The 12,968-nt window shown below is 37.3% G+C and overlaps 1 protein-coding gene and 1 long non-coding RNA gene across 13 annotated transcripts in view; one reads left to right on the forward strand and one right to left on the reverse strand.

Moving 5' to 3' along the window:
• LOC309499883 (integrin alpha-X-like) overlaps positions 1–12,968 on the forward strand; it is a 298,717-nt gene that overhangs the window by 207,725 nt on the left and 78,024 nt on the right. The window lies entirely within an intron of this gene.
• LOC309499980 overlaps positions 1–12,968 on the reverse strand; it is a 735,980-nt gene that overhangs the window by 107,235 nt on the left and 615,777 nt on the right. The window lies entirely within an intron of this gene.

Here is a 12,968-nt window from a genome sequence, read left to right on the forward strand (position 1 = left end):
TATATATATATATATATATATATATATATATATATATAAATTTTTTTCTACTGTGGCTCTTTTGGAAAAATGCATCATCCAAAAATGAAAAAATGGCTCTTTGGTCAAAAAAGGTTCCCGACCCCTGATCTAGTGGAACAGTCTTGCCCAGTTCCGGATTTCGAGGGGGGACTGCGTTCCAGTTGAAAGAAAAAAATGTTTTTATATATAGGCTATATATATATATATATTTTTTTTTTTTGTGGACATTGTAACGATTACTATATTTTATCTACAATAGAATAGCTACATAAACGTAGCACAATATGTGATAAAAAAAACTTAGAGGGATATTGATATTTATCAATGGCGTTCTGTAAAATTGTAATATTACGTCAGTGCTGTCAAAATAGCCAAGAAACAAGTAGGGCTGTCGTGGTGAAAAAAATTACTTTAATTTTAATTTTATATTATCATAGTTGCTAATTTTGTGTTGCATTAATGTCACATTCTTTATCATTAAAACATAAAAAATATAAAGGATCCATTTGTGATCCATTCCATTCTAAAGAAACAAACAAAACAGTTTACGTGCTTCGTCATTGTTGCATTTTCTTCGTCCGAAAACGGGCGAAAACTTGAACGTTTTGAATTGTTTAATTTTTTTGCTTCATCGGATGGGGGTGAAACTTGGTGACTTTTGTTGTATTACTTATATGAACACACAAAAAAATCAAGGAGATGATTCTGATATGTTAAAGGGTCGTAAAAAAAAAAGTCACACTTAGCTTCCTCCCGCCCGAAAACGGGCGACATAGGAAATGAATGGGAAATACGAAAAAATAGGAAAACTCAGAGAAACTTTTGGTGGTACAAGCTACAGATCAGCAACTGTGCTGAAAAAAAGTGTACAGCAATGAAGGGGTGACACTCTAAAACATCAAGAGTGCAAATAAGACACCCTCCCCTCCCCACACACACACCCACACACACAAACACACACACACACAGAGAGAAATGAACTGGTAAGACTGAAACAGCAAATTTTGCCCCAAACTATATAAAAATTATATAATCATAATAACTCCAAAACTATAGCAAGGAGAATCAAAAGTTAGGTATCGTTTGAAAGAACTCTTTTTACATTTTTTGAAAATATAAATTACATTACATTTAGACATTGTCCTGCCAAGAAATGGCGGATAAAAGACAATATATATATATAATTTTTATTATGATTTTGCATATCTTTCTTATTTGTCAAGGAATAACTCCGGAAGGAAATAAGGTAGGAGGAAAATTCTTTTTTAGTGAAGTCCCCCTACATGTTAGCTTCATTTGGATAAAAAATATATAATTTTTGGATAAAGGAATCAAAAGTTACAGCATTTGGAAAAGAGATAGCCTTTTTGTACAGTCTTTGACACCCCCTCATGGGCAATTTTTTCTCCATGAAGAATATCTTGTCATAAAAGCAATAGATTATGTTAATTTTGGGCTCATTTTAATTGTAATAATATGCTGTAAAAAATGAAGTGCCATTTTCAATTATCTGTGAATGTTTCATGAGCTGTATGATGTTTTTGACACATTGCAGTACATTATTTTATAGATTATGAAAAAAAAGAAATTCTATTTATCAGCAAATAACTCAGCAATACTTAAGAGTTTTTCAAAGTGGATACATTCACTGTAAAGTTCAGACTCTAAGCTTTCAAATGACATCAACTTTGTGTTAATCAAGGCAAGATTTTAGAAAAATATGGTAATGAATATTTTCGCAGCTAGGTGGCGCCTGCTGGCGGTACACTCGGTTTTAGAGGGATTACTCAGCACTCGTTAGGAGTTAATAAAAGTAATTAGATGCATTAAAAAGCTGAGATCCTAAGCTTTAAAATGATATATAATTTGTGTTGTTCCATTCAGTGGTTGCTTAGTAATTAATTTTTTTCTTTCCGAATGGGAATAAATCAAATAAATAAATAAAAAAGCTATAGGCCGCCTATAGGCGGTTATAGGACATGACACATAGTTATACATTTTGAAGCCACTAGATGGCGCTCTTCTCACTTGAACATTTTTTTTTTTTAGGCCTGCACTCTATTTTGATGTGAAATGTTGCATTTATTGAAAATTAAAATAAAATAAATAAAATAAAAATATATATATTAATTCTAATGGAAAAAATAGCTCATAAAAATTATATAATTAATGCAAAGTATCATAAAAAATTCAAAAAATTCTAAATAATAATCAGAAAACATTATAGAACAAAAATATATTTGATTGGTTATCCTGGGAAAAAGTAAAGTAAAATTTTAAGGCTTCGTCCGTTTTCGGGCGGGAGGAAGCTAAGTGTGACCCAATTATGAAGAAGCCCAGAGGGTTAAGATAATAAATAATAAATGCACGCACAATTATCCATGAACTTGATAAATGTTGATAAATGTTACTATGCACAAACAAATGCCTTTCAACCTATGTGTGCAAAATTCAGAATTAAATGAATGTGCAGCAATTTGTTAGTTTCATATCTGTTAAAATATTATAATGTTATTTTTTTCAATCTATGTTGATTATGAAAAGTAAACAGCATGAGTAAATTCAAAGAACTTTATTTATCCGTTAGGAACTTCATTCGTGTTGAGCATCAATCAATGCGTGTACAGTTACACAAACACAGCACAATATACCACACACACACACACACACACACACACACACACACACACACACATTACATACAGTTCCATTAAAATAATAATTAATAACTAATAACTAAAGCTTGAAAAGTACAATAAATACATGATAAATAAGCAGTGAACATTAAAAAGGTTTGTGTTAAAAATAGAGAAATAAAGAGAAATAATCACCTACACATTGGTGGTTAAATTTATCGACCATTCATGTTTCTAATAGATGTGGGCACAAAACTTGTCATAGCTCTCTTGGTCCTAAATATGAGTGATCTGTATCTCTGGCCTGAAGGTAGAAGACTATAGTGACTGTGCAGTGTGTGAGTGGTGTCTGCAGCTATTTGTGTTCCTTTTATTTTTGTCCTCCTGAGTGATTCCTGCACCTGTCCGATTATTTTACTGCTTAATGTTATGATTTTGTTCAGTGTGTTGCGATGGATGTTGGATAATGATCCAAACCAAGCTGATATATTAAAAGTTATTACAGACTCAATGAAGCATTTGTAGAAAGCTATCAGGACTGACTGGTGTACCTGAAGTCTACGGAGCTTCCTCAAAAAAAAGAGGCGCTGCTGACACTTAGAGTAAATGTTTTCACTGTTTAGTTGGAAGGTAAGTTTGTGATCAAGTATTGTCCCAAGATATCTATATGATTCAACCCTTTCTATTGGCTGGTTGTTGACTAACAAAGTGGGAATGATGGAAACATCCTGACGGAAGTCAACTACCAGTTCCTTTGTTTTAGAGGCATTGAGGTCAAGACAGCTTTGCTTGCACCACTCCGCAAAAATGTCCATCTCAGTCTGTAACTCTCGTAGTGAATTAGTGGTGTCCATGATCACAGTGTCGTCGGAATATTTAGTATATATTATACCTGGGTTATTGCTCCTACAGTCATTTGTGTATAGTGTATACAGAACCGGTGAGATTACAGAGCCTTGTGGTGCTCCAGTGGATACTATCCTAGACGAACTGAGGTGACCGTTGACTCGGACCCTCTGGTGTCTATCTGTCAAAAAAGACAGGATCCATAGAATAAGGTGCGGGTTCACGTCCATTTGGAGCAATTTTTGTCCCATCAGGTGAGGTTGCACTGTATTAAAAGCACTCGAGAAATCCACAAAGACCAGTCTAATGAATGACCTGGGCTTTTCAAGATGGGAATAAGTGCCATGTAGCAGTGTTAATATGGCATCATCCACACCTCTGTGCCGTTTGTATGCAAACTGAAGGGGGTCAACATGCAAACTGACCACCTCCTGAAGCTGGGAAAGAATAAGCCTTTCAAAGCCTTTCATCACCAGAGATGTTAATGCCACAGGCCGGTAATCATTGTTGCAAGTGGGGTTGCTCTTTTTGGCTATTGGGCAGATGACTGAAGATTTCCAGGTTGATGGAATTGAATGTTCAGAGAGAGAACGGTTGAACAGATAACAGAAAACACCTGCCAGCTGGCTGCAACAGGCCTTTAGCAACCGGCCACAGATCTGGTCAGGTCCTGGTGCTTTGTTAGGTTTCATCTTCTTCAGCATGAGTTCCACTTCCTCCTGCCGCAACTTCAGATTTGCTTGGGCAGATATCATAGGAGTGAGCTCGTCTATTAGCTCCTTCCTCTCTTGTGAATAATCAAACTGGTCAAACCTGGAGTAGAATTGGTTAAGGTCCTCTGCCATGTTGACAGAATCTCTTGTCCCGGATAATGCTGAGTTGTTAATGGGGAGGCCAGCCAGTGTTTTAACGCCTCGCCAGGCATCCCTAGCTTTGCCTTCCCGAAAGAGTTTCTCAACTCTCTCCTTATATCCTTTCTTTGCTGATTTAATTTCCTTGTTCAGTCTATTTTGGATAAGTTTGGACTCAATTCTGTTTCCTGAGTTAAATGCTATTTTCTTTTCATTAAGAGTCGTTTTCAGTGCTTTTGTAATCCAGGGTTTATTGTTAGAAAATACCTTCACAGTTTTTTGCGGGACAATCATATCCTCACAGAAGGTGATATAGTGGGTAACCACTTCAGTGGCTTCCTCAAGGCTGCTCCCCTGAGTCAACCCCTCCCAGTCTGTGCTGTCAAAGCAGCCCTGTAAAGACTCAACCGCATTATCATCCCACCTTTTCACCAGCTTCTTGGTCACACCCTCTCTCTGCAGTTTTGTACGGTAAGCAGGGATCAGATGTACCACATTATGATCTGCAGTGCTAAGAGGTGTTTTTTTGTTATGCTTTGTATGCATTCTTTACATTCCCATAACAGAGGTCAATTATTTTGTCACCTCTGGTGGTGCATGTCACATATTGTTGGTAGGTTGGAAGTGTTTTGTTTAGCCTACAGCCATTAAAATCCCCTAAAATGAGAACGGGGGAATCTGGGGATGTACATTCAATCTGATGGACACGCGCAGCTATGGCCTCTGCCGCGCGTGTGACGTTGCCAGAGGGGGGAATGTAAACAAGTACTAGAGCCAGCTGACCAAACTCCCGGGGGAGATATTTGGGTCTGAATGACACAGCAAGCAGCTCTAGATCAGGTGTACAGCAGGAGTCTTTAACATCAGCAGTTCTGCTCCAGTCTTTATTAAAATACACGCACAACCCACCCCCATGTTTTTTCATGCTACTCACAGTGTCCCGGTCCAGTCTGAGCGGAGAGCCGAATCCGTCCAGAGAGAGCTCGGAGTCCACGATCGTTTTGTCCAGCCAGGTTTCCGTGAAGCAGACCAGACTAGCCTCCTTATATGCCCACTGGCATAATATGTTTGCCTGTAGTTCATCCAGTTTGTTACGTAGGGAGCGAACATTGGCGAGTATAAGGGAAGGTAGCAGCGGACTCTTCTGTGTGCCGGTGAGCCTTTTCAGCCTCTGCTTCACTCCACCTCTCCTTCCCCGCTTCCTCATCGGAGATTTCCGCCGGTAGTCACGGCCCAGCCCGCGTTGTCTCGGTATCAACTCTCCCCAGTTGTCCAAGTTCGGTGCTGGATAATCCATGTTTCGAAGAAGCAGCAGATCATCCCGGTTATACCGCAGAATTTCGTCCCCATGACTCCCAGATAATGCCATTAGCAGTTCGACTGCCCAGAGAAGCAATAACACCAGCTCGCACTTCCTCATCATGAAAAGTGTACTTTACAAGCTTTGATTTGATCTCACTATAATAATGTCCAGAAGGGCAGACATTCGTAGAAACCGTGATATTACTAAATTAAACACTTGCACTCGGGAACACACCTAAACAACTAGACAAACTTAACACGCAACGAGACGCTCTCCACCTGTCGCCATTACAGCGCCCTCGCCATTCCATTCTAAAGAAACAAACAAAGCAGTTTACCTGCTTCGTCATTGTTGCATTATTCATTAAGATAATAAATAATAAATGCACGCACAATTATCCATGAACTTGATAAATGTTGATAAATGTTACTATGCACAAACAAATGCCTTTCAACCTATGTGTGCAAAATTCAGAATTAAATGAATGTGCAGCAATTTGTTAGTTTGATATCTGTTAAAATATTATAATGTTATTTTTTTCAATCTATGTTGATTGTGAAAAGTAAACAGCATGAGTAAGATTTGATGCGCAATGTATCGGGAGACATAGAGTGGGTCAGACATGATTTTGACCACTTCATTAAGTTTTGTTTTGTAGAAAACCTTTTTATCTATAATTATCTATTATCTATTATTTTATCTATAATTTTTTCTATAATTCTTTTTATCAACCAATTGCCTGGATTTAATAAATAAGAAGCAAATATATCAGACAATATAATCATGACTTGGAGGCGCTGGCGCGGTCACTTGCATTGCACGTGTACAGGAGCGCATCTCATCATAAATTAACCGAAACTCAGTGTATGCCTCACAGACATGAGAAATACATCTAAAGAAAGCTTGAAATTTCTTTAAACGAAACAATTCAAAACGAAAAGAAATAGGTTACTCTGATTATATAATCCATGATGTGCATTTCTCTATATAGGCGCGTTCGCTACGGAGATGGCGATCATCAACTTCATCTTTGCAGCCGACACTGACAGGAAACACTAGTTTATTAATAAAAATCAATGCAGGCGTGTCACCGGATTTAAAAATGCACATCTTGCTTGTGGCACGCACACATATTATGTCGAAATAACGAGATATTATGTTGAAATAACATTATTAGCCTAATAATAATAAATCTTTAAGAATATTTGATTGAATGCTGAATGTTGTGCTTGGTCAATTTAATAAAATTAATACTTTAATTGTGACAATTAAAATAATTGAATATTAAATATTAAGTGGCCAATTTTTGTAATAGTATAGGCTATAATATATCTAGCACCCCCTCAGCACCTGCGTTAAAAAATTATCTGCCGCCGCCCCTGGTTATAACGGCCCACGTATTAAAAAATGTTCGGGTTTAAATCGGGCTCGGGCTCATAATTACATCTAATGTGTCGGGCCGGGCCAGGCTCGGACACAACGTGCTCGGGTAGGGTCGGGCTTGATTTTTTGGGCCCGATCTAAGCTCTAACTCAAAGTACCGGTAGGTTCAAAGTCTCTGTGCGTGCGTGCGTGCGTGCGTGTGTGTGTGTATCATGGCAATGCATATCCCATGTTGACTGCTTTAAAATGCAATGTTTGAGAGATGCTTCTGGTGTTACATCTAATATGTTGTATAGTCAAGTGTTTTACGGATATTCATAACATTGCTTCTATGTAATGTGGTGTAGGCTATAGGCTACCTGGTCATATTGCTGTTGGTTACGTTTAACATGATGATTACGTGCTGTGCGAATAGAGTATACGATTATTATAAATATACGTACTGTAGGCTAATAATTGTGCCCTCCCATGCATATGCCCCCCTTAAGACTGAGTTCTGGCGACGGCACTGTATGAAGGATAGATATTGTGTTTACATGCTTTTCTGCTTCAGATCTGCTGCGTGAGATCACGTGAGGCACTTCCTCTGGCAGGATAATCTTAATTACATTTTGTAGTGTGTGATGCGCCGCGATTTTCAAATCTTGTAGTGTGAGCATGTTTAAGATTTGAGGGAAGAAAATCTGCAAAGATTCTCCTTAAGTGTGTGCTGCAACCAGATTTAAAAATCGGTTAGGATTTTAAAACTCCTGTAGTGTGAGCCAGGCTTACCCCGGATTTCCACCAACTGCGGAACGACTGCGGAACGGCTGCGGAACGGCTCTGCTGCGTGTCGGATCCGTGCTCCGCTGTCATTCAATACCCACCAGGTCCGGATTTGCGGAACCGCAAGCCATGACAGCCATGACTGACAGCTGAAGTCACGAGGACCCACGAAATCTCGCAAGTTCACGTATGATCGTGCGATATAAGTGCTGAATTGCTTCGGAGCTCTCCGGCATCCGGCAAAAATAGAAGCTCTGCGTACCTGATCCGGAGCGCTGCGGATCGTCGGAGCTGGGACGGAGTCAGAACGCAGCCATTGAAGTGAAAATGAAAATACACACATTGACATTAATGAAAACCTATTGACTCCGCCGCCGTTCTGGAGCGGATCCGCAGCCGTTCCGCAGTTGGTGGAAATTAGGGATTAAGCTGTTTTAACGTAGCTGAAATGATCCGGTCTAAAATAAAAATAAAAAATGGCTATCTTAAAATTAACCGGTTGTTTTGTTCAAAAAGAGCTTTCCGGATTTCGAAATCGAATTTCCGTTACACGTATCGAGTGAAAAAAAAAACAGTAACAGATCCAGAAACGCACACAGTAGGCCAATCCAGTAATACATGCGTGAGATGCACAAAACACACACAAATGGCGACACATGCTGGTCAACTGTAAATGTAATACAGGCCAATCATGTAATGATGATACCTTTTACAAACCAACTGCAAATGTGTTTAACAGTTACAAAGTGAAAACTATTAAATACAATCTACTGGTAATGTAATACTTTAATACTGTTCAAACTAATAAATAAGAACGGTCTATAATGTTTGTTTATTAGTGGGGGTTTTCAAGCTAATCTGTTATTTTAGTTATTGATTAATAGGCATTTAAGGGAATAAAGAAAAAAAGAAATACGTTTTTGTGGCTAATTGTAGCCTTGTTGTGAGGTAATCAATTTAGGCTAAACTCTTTGTAAATAATATTTTATTTAAATAATACCTCAGACCCCCTCCTCCCCAGGCTTGTGCAAAATTAAATTCATGAGTTGGAATTTGAATTGAATTTACTCCGCCCCAACTGTTCAACAGGAAGTGGAATTAAATTCATGGCAATTCAAAGAAATTCCACACAGTCACACAACAGAAAGAATGTGTTGAGTCTCGCATGCATTCAGTGTTAGGAAGGTTACTTTGGAAATGTTATTGCTTACTGTTATTAGTTACCCATTATAAATGTGGTTTGGATTACTTTATTTGGATAACTTTATCAATGCAAAGCAATTTCGTTTTAAGTTGAGTAGTAACTAATTGAATTAAACATTTTCGATCATTAATACAACTAAATACAATTACATTAATTTTGTAATTTAATAACAGAAATTTCATTTCACGTAACTATTTACTCCTCAACCCTGCATACATTTTGTTCTAAAATAGATATTGATCAAATTCTTGAAATAAATTACCCCCTCAATGTTGTTTAATTAGTTTTGTTCCAATGTAATTTTCATTTAATTTCAAGTAATCACACAAACACAAATTTGTTGTAAATGCAGTTATCATTTATTGAGTCATGTTCCATCATGTTCCACAAAATTACAATTACAATAAATCAAACTTAATTATTTGTTCTGTGACTAGAGCTTTTAACATTCATTGCTGGGGGAAAACATATCCTTTTAATGTAATCTGTACAAGTAGTTCAAACTAATATCATTTATAATGCAATCATATCTGACATATACTGTAAAGCTTCATTGTTAAACACTTCACTTAAAATATGTATATGAATTTCTTTGAATTTTTATTGAATTGCAATTCTGCTTCCTTTAATTCAAATTCGAATTGTAATTCTAGATCCTGTTTTTGACATCAATTCAAATTCAATTCAAATTCAAGAATTGTATTGGAATAAAGGAGTCATTCTCAATTCAATTCTGAATTGTGCACAAGCCTGCTCCTCCCTCCTCCCTCCCTCCTCCCTCCTCCCTCCTCCCTCCTCAAAATCACACACAGAAAAGAATGGTGAAGCTGCTCTCTCTTACATAATTTGCATTGCAAACAAAATTGTATTGATATAACAATGATTTTAGAAATGTCTAAACTTAAATCTAAAAATGGAGACTTCAAGCTTTGTAAAGACACGTTTCATGCCACAGTGACAAGCATTCGCAGAGTTACAGATCATTTTCTGTCGCATTTCAGAATGAACTTCACTTTGAGAGAGACGGGACAACCATGTTTATTTATATTTTATTTTACGAAAAACACGTTTTGTTTTTATTATTTGCAATAGCCAACCCCAGGGGGTTAAATGAAACATAAAATAAATAATTTATATAATTTAGTTATTATAGATTATAAAGGTTTTTCAAACATCTGAAAGGTCATCTAAAGCCAGATGACCTCTATTTCTTTTTTTCTTTTTTTTCTTTTTAAATAGTGAAAATGAGATCAGTGAATTTTGCCCATTTCCACCACTGAGTACAACGTTATGCCACCCTGCTTCTGTGGAAACCAGGTGCACTTAAACCCAAAGGCTTGTTGCAATCCATTCTTGAAGACTCCAGAAAGACCATGAAAAGGCCTCAATCTAGTCAGGGGAGATTGCTAAGCTCATTGAGGCAGGTTATGTAGCCAAATTTAACCAAAGGGAAGCAGCCCAGTCAGAGGAGTCATGGTATTATTATTATAATTATTATTATTATTGTAACAGCAAGCCAAGGTTTCAACTGTTTGTTTAGACACCAGGGCCTATCTCTTAACCCTCTGAGGTCTGAGCTGTTTTCTGGGCCTGGAGGTGTTCTGACATGCTCTGACATTTGTGTTTTTTTCTGTTACTAGTGACATTTTCATGGCTAAAGTCTAATTACACTGTATTCAGCACAAACTCTGCTACAATAATATATCAGCAGCATGTATGTAAAAGTTTGTAGTTTTGAGATAATGACATTTATGCGTGGTTTGTGAAAATACCAAAAAAAATTGTCACTGAAATAAGGCCATGAAACCCATACTGATTATTTCTTCACAAGACTTTTGAAAATTGTATGACGTAGCCTAGAATATTTGCTCCAAAACTATGTGAAAATCACCCTGACTGCTCATTCAGATAAGACAATATATTGATTTAAAATTTCTAAGACGTGTTTTGTGTGACAAAGCCATATTCGAAGAGGCGTGATCATCTCATGAATATGTAAGCTTTTAACACCTGAGAAAGACAAAGACACTCCCCTAACTGCCCTATTAGGAGCGATCAGGCCCTGTCATTCAGAGCAACCTTGCACAAAGAATGAGGAGATTTAAAAAAGATTGGCTTTTAGATTGTTTGGATTTATTTACAACACAACATAATCCAAAAATACACAACAAATGACAAAAGAGCACATTGAAAACAATGATCCAAAGACAGAGACCTTTGTGCCATTCCTAAAAACATTGTACATACCATTTCCAAGGTGTTTGATTTTCACTTTACCATGTTCATGTACAGAGACTCATGTGAATGTTGAAGTCAGCAGGACTCAGTTGCATCTGGTCCCTGAAAGAAAAGAAAAAAGTGAACATACTGGTATCAAGAGAAACTAGGCCTGCACTATTTTGGGAATACATTTTAGATTTTTCTGGTTAAAATTGCTTTTTAAAATTCACAGAATACACACACACACACACACACACACAAATGTTTCCAACAATATATAATATAAAGAACACCATATTTGTTGTGCCTTGTAGGCATAAGCTATGTGCAGTACTGCATAAAATAATTTTATTTTACAAAGCAGCCTATAAATCTTCCAAAAGATTTCAGTAACAATGCTAGAGAAAAATATATTGATTATCTTATGTTACTTCAAATGTTTCCATTCGTTATGATGATATGAAATGAGATAATATTAAAAACATAAAGCCTATTCGGTGCATTTTTCCTTTCAAACGCAATCGCGCTCCAAAATATGATACATTCAAACCCACAGCGCGCTCCAAAATATGATACATTCAAACGCCATCGCGCTCCAAAATATTAAACATTATGGTTATACATATCTATGCTTGAGCAGATATCCACAAACAGTATTTAACAGTAAACACGGGTCTAAATAGTATAATATTCACCATATATCTAGCAACAGTTCAACTGCAATGTGAAGTTTATGCAACAATACCACAAACTAACAAGTAAGAATTTCTTACCTTACATCTTTCTTGTCTTCAAATCGCGATCTTCTTCTTCTGATGTAAATCCAATGTAAGCTCACAGCGCGTCTTCCAAACTCGACGAAAAGCAGAGACTTGTGAAGTGTTTTGGTGTTTTGTGTTTGAGGTAACGAGGGCGTTCGCGTTCCATGTGGAGATTTGCATGTAAATCTCTTTTGCGCGAGTGGGCGTGGCCAAATTAAAAGTAATTAGCAAGCGTTTGAGATACTGGACATCCTGTTGGTTTTATACAAATTACTTAAACAGAGAATATTTGTTTTCAGTTTGAATCCGATCATTTAAAAGTACACACTTAAATGTGTATAAAGGTGTATGGCTCATAAATGTGTGAGAAGGATTCGCTGAGTTTTGTTTCAGTTTATAGACGTGCTCAAGAAAAAAAAGTTCACCGCGACGGAGAGGCAGAACGCACACCCTGTTTATTTTCTTTATTTTACAAAAGCACAATGTTTTGATTTGATTGTAAGTGGACACATACAAAAGTAGAAATATCACAGATTGTTTTTTTATATTTCTTTTTTCTGTATAACCATAAATGACGGAGTAATTTAAGTTTATTGTACTACAATGTGAAGAAAATCCAGCAAAACGCGGGGGCGCGTTTTCCGACCTCAGAGGGTTAACTATCAACTCCTGCAATTGCCTGTGCTTGGACCATCACTGTTGGGCATTCTGCTAAGATTCAGGCAGCATCATGTGGCTGTAAGCGCAGATATCAACGGCATGTTCCATCAGGTCATTCTCCTGCCATATGACAGACCCTTTCTCTCCTTCATTTGGAGAGATCTGCAGAGTGAAAACCCTCCAGAATTACGCAAGTGGCAGCTTCTGTCCTTTGTACAATAGGCAATCCATGCTGTGCCATCTTTGCTCTGCAGCATCATGCTCTCGAGCAATTCAGTGCTCGCAAGGGATGAAATGACTATCTTCGTCAGTCAGACA

This window comes from Leuciscus leuciscus (assembly GCF_965113295.1).
Source record: "Leuciscus leuciscus genome assembly, chromosome: 5".
NCBI lineage: Eukaryota > Metazoa > Chordata > Actinopteri > Cypriniformes > Leuciscidae > Leuciscus > Leuciscus leuciscus.